This window comes from Mesitornis unicolor, unplaced genomic scaffold (genome assembly GCF_000695765.1).
Source record: "Mesitornis unicolor isolate BGI_N332 unplaced genomic scaffold, ASM69576v1 scaffold26967, whole genome shotgun sequence".
Taxonomy (NCBI): Eukaryota; Metazoa; Chordata; class Aves; order Mesitornithiformes; family Mesitornithidae; genus Mesitornis; species Mesitornis unicolor.
Genome location: NW_010197475.1, coordinates 81506 through 91330, shown reverse-complemented (window position 1 = coordinate 91330; position 9825 = coordinate 81506).

Here is a 9825-nt window from a genome sequence, read left to right as displayed (position 1 = left end):
GGAAAGAGTAGAAAAAGAGAAATAAAGGGATAGCAAGACAGATTATAAAAATTTCTTTTTTGGGGGAGGGCTAAAGAGGACCCTACCTCATTACTTCGTAATTTATACCAATAAACGTATGCATCACTGCCTAAAAGCATGCTTTCCAACTCTACTGTACAGCCAAAGATTACTGCTGAATGTTCTTTTTTTAACTCTCCAAGCCTTTGTCCACTGCTACTTCAAACAATGGCAGTTCATGAGGATGTGGAACAAACAACCGCGACTCGTTTCTGAATGTTTGCTATGGTGGGAACAAACCAGGAGAGCTTAAAGGAAACACCAGTTGAGAATAGCACAGGTGAGAGGAGAACTGGCACGGAAAGGCTTTTGCAATTACAGGCCAACATTCTTTTGCTCTGCAGCGGAAAGGAGGGAATCTTCTCAACTGGGACTGTGGCTAAAAAGGGAGGCTCTTTTAAGTATGAGGCAAGGTGAGGATTTTCATGCCAATTTGAGGAATACCAACAGTTGGGGGAGAAAAGGGGTATAAAGGCAGTCTCCTCCAAAAAAAAGTGTAAAATTAGAGTAAAATAAAATAAAAAAATTGAGGTAGGTAAATCCCAAACAACAACAGAAGAAACATGTGGTCTGCAGAAATTCCTCTAACAATGCCTTGGGATCACATAAACAAGGCTATTAATAGAAGCCTGCCTCTCAAGCAGCCCTCAAAGGCTGCTTCCTCCCATTCTTCCTTCTGCAGCAATTCAAGGCAGAGAAGCCCTGGCTTGAGAAAACCTCATTTTCTCCCTTCTTGTTTTTTATCTTCCCCTCCACTGTATTTCCTGTCAAGATTGCAGGTCAGAAAAGCCGGAAATCTCTTTGTATCTCTGTGACTGCCAAATTCTGATCAAGAAATTTACCTTAGATGAAGTCAAACAGCCCCTGCGCGCTGGTGTGGGACACGCAGGGAAGAGAATATACCATAAATGTGGCTGGGCATGCATGACTATTTTCCACCAGTAGTTCTGATGAACACAGGTGAGGGTGGGAGTTGGGGTGCAGACTGCTTTTCCAATTACTCCAAACAAGCCAGTGTTCCTGCTTCACAGCCATGGGACGCATGGAGGACTTGACCTTGTTTTTCCTGAGCCTTCCAGTCGGCGTCCCAGCAGACAATCTCAAAACACTGTTTTTCTCTGATCTGGCTTCAAAATCCCAGGCATCTCTTTAGTGATTTTGCTAGGAAAAGGCAGAATTTTATGTGCCCCTGGGTTTTTTTGAGGAACTATCAACTTCCAAGAAAATGAAGTATTTTATACTTTCCAACTTTTTTTTTCTTTACTAAGATTGCAGCCATACTTTCTCCAAAAGTTAATTTACTCAGCTTCTAGAGTTAGAAGAGGGCTGGGAAGTAAAGTGAAAAAAACTACACAAACTCTAGGATTACCACACCACACCAGCAAATCTACCTACCACATAGAACATACAAGCAGCCGAACTCAGATTTACACGCACAACAAAGAAGAAATTGTTATTAATATTGCAGAAATACAAAAGGTCAGGACAAATTTCTTAGCATTTACCTGCAGCTATAGACAAAATATTTGGTGAGCTTTGCTCTTCCATGGTGATGACCCAATCAGAAAGTGTTAAGCAAGAGAAAACAACCTTTAAAAATGCAGCCATTAATTTGACCTGATAGCATCTCCAAATTCAAACTTAACAAGGTGTCAAAATAAAAGTTGCCCCTAGGACTAGACTTCAGACTTAAATCAGATAAATACAGAGAAGTAAGCATATGCTCCCTGCCACTCCCTCTTCCCATACGCAATCTAGAATATCTGAGCTTTTAAGCTCTGTTGTGATAAACAATACTGTTTTAAACTGGCACTGGCATAAAAGTACTTACTGTACACAGTGTAAATGGATAAAGAAGTTATAATTCCATAAACCAATCTCTAACTGACTACAGGAAGATGGAACTTGCCCTGTCCTACTCATCAGTGGTGACTCTACGTTTTCTGCATTCTTCTCTGAAGCTCTGCTATTGGATACTCTCTGAGACGGACTTATTTTCATATATGTATATCATATTTTCATATATCACTCTGGGTGGTTCTTTCATGGTCCACTGTAATCACTGGATTCTGTCTTCATGAGATGGCAAAAGGGCAGGAAGATTTAATTATAGGGAAAACAGAGAGGAGACCTTACAAGGGACTGAAATTTTAAAGGAAAAACATCCCCCTTTTTTGTTTTTCCTTTTTTTGATCATGTTTTTTACTGACAACACAAGGTGAGAGAAAACAGGGAGCAAGTATGTCAGTAGACTGGGCGTAGTCTGTATATCCAGTCGTGATGCCAGTCTGCAGTTGGGCTTAACCTTCTCAAACTGCAATCATGAAGATACATAGATAAGCAAACAGGCCAGAACCTCTCTCCTGTTAAACATTCAAAACTCAAAGAACTACTTTCTAGGCATCACTGATGATAAAATCACAAAAGAGCTCAGGGTGTGCAAGAGCAGCCCACAGATTTCCAGGGACTGTTCTCTGAAGACAACGTTACTTACGGTAACCAATACAGAAAACAGTCACGCTGATGGCACTCTTCCAGCAAAATGTTATCAACACTCTTCTTCTGTACACAGCTAATTATACCGTTCTCAAATGCCACAAGGAGATGGCTGCTTTATCAGGAAACGTACAGAAACATATGCTGCCATAGGGAGGAGACAGTCTTCACTGAGACCACTTCTCTGTGTGTAGAAGGCCTCACAGCCCTCTTCTATTATTGTTTATAAAGCAAGTTCCCTAGAAGGTAAGCAGGAAAAGGGAAAAGCAGAAAAAAATAGCAAAATATTTCTGTCCAACTTTTGGTTCGAGAACACCAGCAAGTGGGAAGGAAGGTTATTCCTTCTCTGTAGAAGGGATAACAAAGCTTTATGAACACTTTGCAGAGTCCTGCTCCTTAAACAGAAATCTTGTTTCTAAATAGCATTGAGCTGATATATCCTATTTAGGAAATTTAACCTAACTCAAGGCTTACAGACCACTTAAAGACCACTTAAAAATGCAACAAGGCTCAATTAAAATGCAATTGTACCAAACTATGTCTCAATTTCTAGCAGTGAGTTGATAACCAGCCAATAAATCTTAATTGGAAATTATCAATCTCACACTAACCATTTTCAATTTTGTCCTCAAAGAGCACCTAACATACAGTGGGGCTGCCTTTTTTTTCTCAGTTCAAAGGACTCTGTCCTTATTCTTGTCTCTTCCAGATATGAAGAAACGAAGGGAATCTTTTGTTACCCCCCTGCACACTCACTAACGCCATACTCGGATAGCTGGTGTAGCTATCAGTTGCCAAAAGTTATTTATATAAGTTACAAAGTGACTGTAAGACGATACTAAATAAGACGGGTAGCAGTTTGCATCAATATAAAAGTCACAAGGTGTTAAATAATGAAATTGTCCCACTCCTTATCTCTGCTTCCAATCCCAGCTAAGAATTTGCCTTTTGCCTTTGAACATGTTAGTCTTTGATGTTGTTGAGTCTTGGTGCTCTTGGTTCTCTGCACCAGTGAGGAGTTCATATGCCACTGTTAACTGCTGCAGCACAAAATCTGAATAGAGAAATAAAAATAGTTTTGTTACACACATGCAATTTATTTTGAGGGCCTTTTCATAAGCCCCTCCTCCTATGGCTTGCATCCACTTCAGCTGCAAGGCTCCATCAATCAGGATGAAATGGGAGAATAGGTTAAGAAATCTCTAGGAGCTGTATCCTGGAAGGCACAGGCTACCAGCAAGAAGCACTTAAATCGGCAAGTGATAGAAGAAGTGCAGAGTTGGATGTTAGCAGGGGCTACGTGTTCAGTCTTTCCTGTTTCCTATTCACATCCTCAGCCTGGACCCATCACAAGAGTGTGTGTGATCCACTTCCACTGCTGGGTGTAAAGGCAGCAAACAGTGACAGAGGCAGCTGAGAGAATCAGGCAGGAGAGTCAGTACGGAAATGTGATTTGAATGGGATGTGTGTGACAGACTATTTCAGCTCTCAGTAAAGGGGGTGAGACAACACTGTTTCTGAATAACACTGCCAAAAACCCCCATATTAGTTAGTGCCATGAGAAGACTTCTCAAATGACTTTCAAAGAAAAGGGGCTCTTGTTCTAAAGATGCTTGCTATTAATAAAAGTTCCCACGATTTTCAGAAAATTCATATCCACTATTTCATGCCAGCACTTCTACCTTGCTAAAGGCTTCCTCACAGGGACAGAAATGAAGACCCTTGGCTGCCTATGGTGACTTGGAGTTGATTTGCTTTCATGTCTAATGTTCAAAATATACTTGAAGCTTATCCCATGGTTAGAGTTTTAATTTAGGCTTTTTATTTCTCTGCCTCCCTTCCTTCATATGGATTTTCTGATGTCAAATAGCAGGTGAACTAATATTGCCATTCTCTGTCAAAGGACACTTACCTCTTCCTAACTGTTCCACTTCCAAAAAAATCTGTAGTAGTTTAACAATCTCTGATACTGCTGCTTCTGAAAAATTTCACTCAAATTGGTTCAAATGGTATCAGAACTAATGATTATAAAAAAAATTATTTTTGCCATAGGAAAGCAGGCTGCAAGTGGAAAGCAATGGTCAAATGGTTAACATGTGCTACTCTGTTCAGCACAGACTTACATGCACTTCTACCCAATACATACGGTGCTGACACTTCCCAGTAGTTTTTGCTAGCTGGATCGCAGAGTGCTGTCACATGGCTCAAGTCGATGGTGCCAATTCAGCTTTGTAAGGCTGTCCGCTACCCTATGGTCTTCTGATAATGTTATTTTGAACTCAGAATTAGGCAGGAATTTATTCTAAAGGTGTTATAATTGAACTTGTTCTGTTCCTGTAACATGAACTCTGTACAATACTGATCCATTTGGCTTTTGCCGGAGTTTCTATAAGCTGGCATAGTTGATGCAGAAAGCTCTGTCAGGACTAGAAGCTTTTGCAGAGTTTCCACTGACTCACTGTAAGACCAAGTTACTCCCCGCCCCATATTTATATGTTAATGAGGATAGTAATCCCTACCTGACAGGGGTCTCATAAGATTTAATATCTGCAGAAAACATTGACAGGCTAAAATAGAGCCAGACACCAAAGTGTTACTCTGTGCTCTGCTCTTGATGGAAGGGATTTGAGCGTTTCAACTATTGGTCTCCAGTGCAACCTACCTTTTGTTCATGGATGTGTGCCCTAATGAGCAGAGCTGGACATAAACTTTCTGATAGAACAGTTTTCCATTTGAAAAATGCCAGTTTAACAAAATCAAGCTATTTCATGGGAATGTACTTCCCTAATTGAATTTTCTAGCAGAAATCTGACCATTTCCTCACAGGTTCTCCTGTGTACCTGATCAGTGAGCAGAACTGAGATCCTGGCAAACCTAGTTCCAACTGGGATATGAAAGATTTTCCTGGCAGGAAGCCTGGAAGCCAAGGATCCCTGTTTGAGCCAGGGCAACCAGTATTCTAGCTGTGTGGCAGCAAGCCTGAAAGGAAAGTGATGGCAACTTTGAGCCATTTGGACAAGCCTGCTTCATTGAAAAAACTCAAAGAAAGGCATTTGGATTATGTTTTTCAAAATGAACCACTAGAATTTACAGCTTTTGGTCTCATGGAAGACAAACAGTATTGCTGCTAGACTTTCTCCCAGGGTAGGGTTCTGGGCTGCAGGCAGACCCACAGTTAAGCCAATTGTCTTGATTGCCCTGCTGGTTCTTGTTCACACCTGGGGGTGAGGGAGGAAACAAGAACAGTTTAGCAGGAGGAGAGAAAGTGCCTCTGAAGATGTTTGTGCTTATAGCAGCCCATCTGGGCTTTTTTTAAGGACAGGTGGTAAGGGAGGGCCACGCTGACCTTATTAGACATTTTTGATTGCTCAGTCCACTGGTGTTGATAGATTATGTGAAGAACAAAAGCAAAAGGTCAAAAAGCCACCAATTACTTCAAAAAAAATCTTAAGTGATAAGCAGGAAACAGGCAAGCTAAGCAGTGTACTACATTAGACAGCCAATATAGTAGAGACACATTCCCTAGTGATCTCTCCAGGGAGTCACGAGGCCAGCAGATGGGTGAGTGCAGAAATCTGTATGTTCAGATAGACCTGATTAGGCACTGTACACAACTGCAGTTCCAATGTCCCCACTTTGATTCTTAATTCTCTTCCATGACTTTTGGTAGAGTTTACCTCAGACTCCCAGCTGCTAGACCCATCAGATGCACATGTTCATTCCTCTCTGCAAGTCTCTAGAGCTGTTGATCGAGCTGCTCCTGCAAGTATTCAAGCTGTGTAAAGGACAGATGAAGAAATGAGAGTGGGAGGAGAGGAAGGAGTTCGTAAAGATCAACCATCAAGCTCTACAAATGAAAAATGCAACCCAATTAATAACTGAAAAGGCCACACTTCCTGGTGTGTGTCTGATCTCAGCTCTCAAGCTCTGAAGCCTGCACTTTCCTTCTCTTTTAAGGAAAAAAAGAATTTAAAATAACTTTTTCCAAGTTTCTTCTTTTAGAGAACAAACTTTCTACTGATAATTTCAATGTGTGACCCCTTAGAAATGCACATCTTCCTGCCAAGAGACCCAAAGCTCTGTGTAGATTTGGAAGATTCAGTGCCAGAAGAACCTCCCATTCTTTCATCTCAAATGCACAGTTAAAAATAAAAGATTACCAAAAACATTGGTGGTAGCTCTGACTACATATGTGTAGTAGAATGGAGAGAGAAGAGTGAAAAATAAGAAGCTCATACTGATTCTCCATCTCTGACTTCAAATTTTGTTGTAATAACAATTGCTAATGTCTTGCTTATAGAGCTAATTACAAAGAGGTCAAGAGGGCGAGAATTTTGCAAAGAATGTTCTCTCTCTTTAGGGCATTAAGACTTCTAATGTTTCCTACAGTCTACTGAGAAGAGGATAAATTACCTGGAGCATCCTCACAAAATCATGAACAGCTTTTCTGGAAAGTCTTCAGCTTCCACTGATTTTTTGCTTTAATTTCCAAATTCAAGCAGCTTTGGTTGCTAATGTAGCTTTATAGACTTCAATAAAATACACCCATGTGAGGCAGAGCTGAAAGCAAGAGGGTAAGTCACCCTGCTGGTCCTCTGTTGCAGGAGGAAAGGACACTACCACGAATAATAACAGAAAATGCAGTGGAACAGGTACGCATACAGAGTTCTGGAGAGTGGGGAGGCAAGACTCAGAGAGTGCAAACCTGCCTCTAGTTTCTCCTTGCATATGTCCTTTCAGGCTCTCTGCTGCCACAGATTCTTCAGTAGGTGCTGCCCATGTCTGTGTTTTTGAACGTCCCCCAAAGGTAGAAGCTGAGTGTTTTGCTTCAGAGAGGGGAGCTGTCAAAGAGAGCAGCACTACCCAGGCAGTTATGGCAGCAGGCCCTGAGGAGAAAGAATGACAGCAAGAGGAACAGGGAGCTGAAATTTAGAAGCAGACGGTACCCTACCCTCTTTCTTTCACATCTTCTTTCTCCCCTCCTCCTACTTGAGCATGTCTATGGTGTGGGACTACAGTTTAATCTGGACATCCATTCCTAGAATGAATATCCTTTCACATCCTTACCATCACACTAGAAAACTGTTCCTCTCTCCACACCTTTCTTCCTGTCAGAACAGTGGTAGCCTATGCCTGAGACAGCAAAAGTTTGTTGAAGACTTAAACTAGAGAATACATGCAGAAATGTGGAAGTGAGGAAAGAAATACAGGTTTGTGATAACAGAAGACTGGGCTCAGAGAAACTTGACTTGGCGCTTTACAACAGGCTCATCTCAAAGCAGCTGTTAGTTCTTTTCACTTCCCTTCTTTGCATCAAACTTACAATGCTAAGCAAGAAAATCCAAAGAGAACCTACAAAACACTTGGAATACCAGGTCAGAAAAGAGATGCAAACTTTATCTTTCAAAGAGAGTTCAAAAGCTGGCATGGACTTAGAGACAGTGCCTGAGGAATAGCTCAGTCAAACTGGCAGTCTCAAATCTCACTTTTGATAGAGCTCAGCTCATCCCAGACGCACACTTTTTGCTGAGCAAAAAGCATAATGTCTTGTTAATAATGAATAGCCTTGTGTCTCCTGTACTTAACACTGGAGTTTTGAGCAGATCCACAGCACTTTATAAATTATCTATTCAGGGCCCTCTGGGAGTGTTCTTGCAGCAAGCATCTTGCTTGCCTGTAATGGAATCATACCATTAATGCAATTTCAATTAGACATACATTATAGTGCACAGGTGTCTAAGCAAACAGCGTGCAGGAAGCCTCCCCTAGGGACTCATATCCTGGGGAAAAGGTGTGTAAGTGGGAGAGTTTCCAAGGGGTCTTTCAATTGCATCCAAAAAGTGCCAGAGAAATAAGCAAACCATCATGCTACAGTGGAAGGAGGAATATGTTTGTAAGGCAAAAAAAGTCATCTTCATTTGCTGGTACCTAAGTTTAAACTTCCACCTTTTCTGGTTATGAAATGAAGAACTGTCCTGTGCTTCATTCAATAACCATATCAAGAACAAAACCCCTGAAACATTCTTATCAGTCTCTGAGGCTGTACTCATGGTCCCTGATAGGAAATCCTTTTCTCTTTTGGAAACTGCCTGACTCTCTTCCACGCAACAAATATTTGGTGGTTTCCTGGTCTGGCTGAGACTCTGAGCCAGCTGGGTTCCTGGAGAAGAAACAGATGCTCACCAGCTACATAGTTACTCTTGGAATAACAGTCCAGACTTCCAGAGAGCTGGCACCAGTAGTAGCTGGCTGCGGTGGGGTATCTTGCCAGCTCTCTAGCCAAATAAACCTTTGGTGTATTACAAGCAATGCTAGTCTCCCTAGAGCCCAGGGTACAAAAATCTCATTTAAATCTACATCAGGACAAGCTTTTCCAGTCTGCTGCTCAGGTCACCATCATACATCCAACCTGACCTGCAAGGACCCTTTTTCTGAATGTGTTGATAATTCAGGGGGAAAATGAGTGCAAGGGAAAAAGGTCTCTATCAGTTTTTGCTCTCCTTGCAAGACTGCCAATGAGGCATCTAATTAATGTCAGTTATGGTTGATGTTTTTCTGAGGGGGAACTGAATGAAAGATTTGCTAATTTATTTCATGCAGCGCCTACCAAGAAATATCAGACACTAATAACTATCATTCAGTGCTGAGTTGAACTGGATTTGAAATGCCAAGTTAGAGATAAAAACTTCCCAATTTCCTCTACTGCCCTGCCTCCTGCTGATCACTGTTATTAATATATCCTTGTATTAGTGGCAAAAATATGCATCAGACTGAACTTATGTAGTGATAATACTGGCCTGAAAGAAGCATGGCCCTCAATTAATGCAGGATTTTTCTCAATGATTTGGCAAAAAAACTCTCTGTTTGCTTTCTTTCTGGGCCTGGAATCACCAGCCGAGGTCTTTTTTCTCCTGTGTCTGTGGCATCCAACAGCTTGGGAAGTTCCAGTTGCAAATGAACAACTTGGCACTTGAGCTTAAAGTGACGTTCTTAGTCATAGGGCCCTTAGCAATTCATACCTGCAATAAGCCATCTCAGAGCCCTTTTGGAGGCATTCAACAGAAGTGTGTTGCATTTCCACATGATCATGGTTGTCACCACTCTTAAACCCTGCAATTTTCTGCTGAATGAACACAAACATTTATCGCAGATTCTCAAAAATCATTTAAGAGGGATGACATGGCAGACAGACCTGTTCTCCACTTAATGTTTATTGAGGAATATTACAGAAAACCAAAGAAAAGGCTATTCTAATTTGCAGCCTGCTAT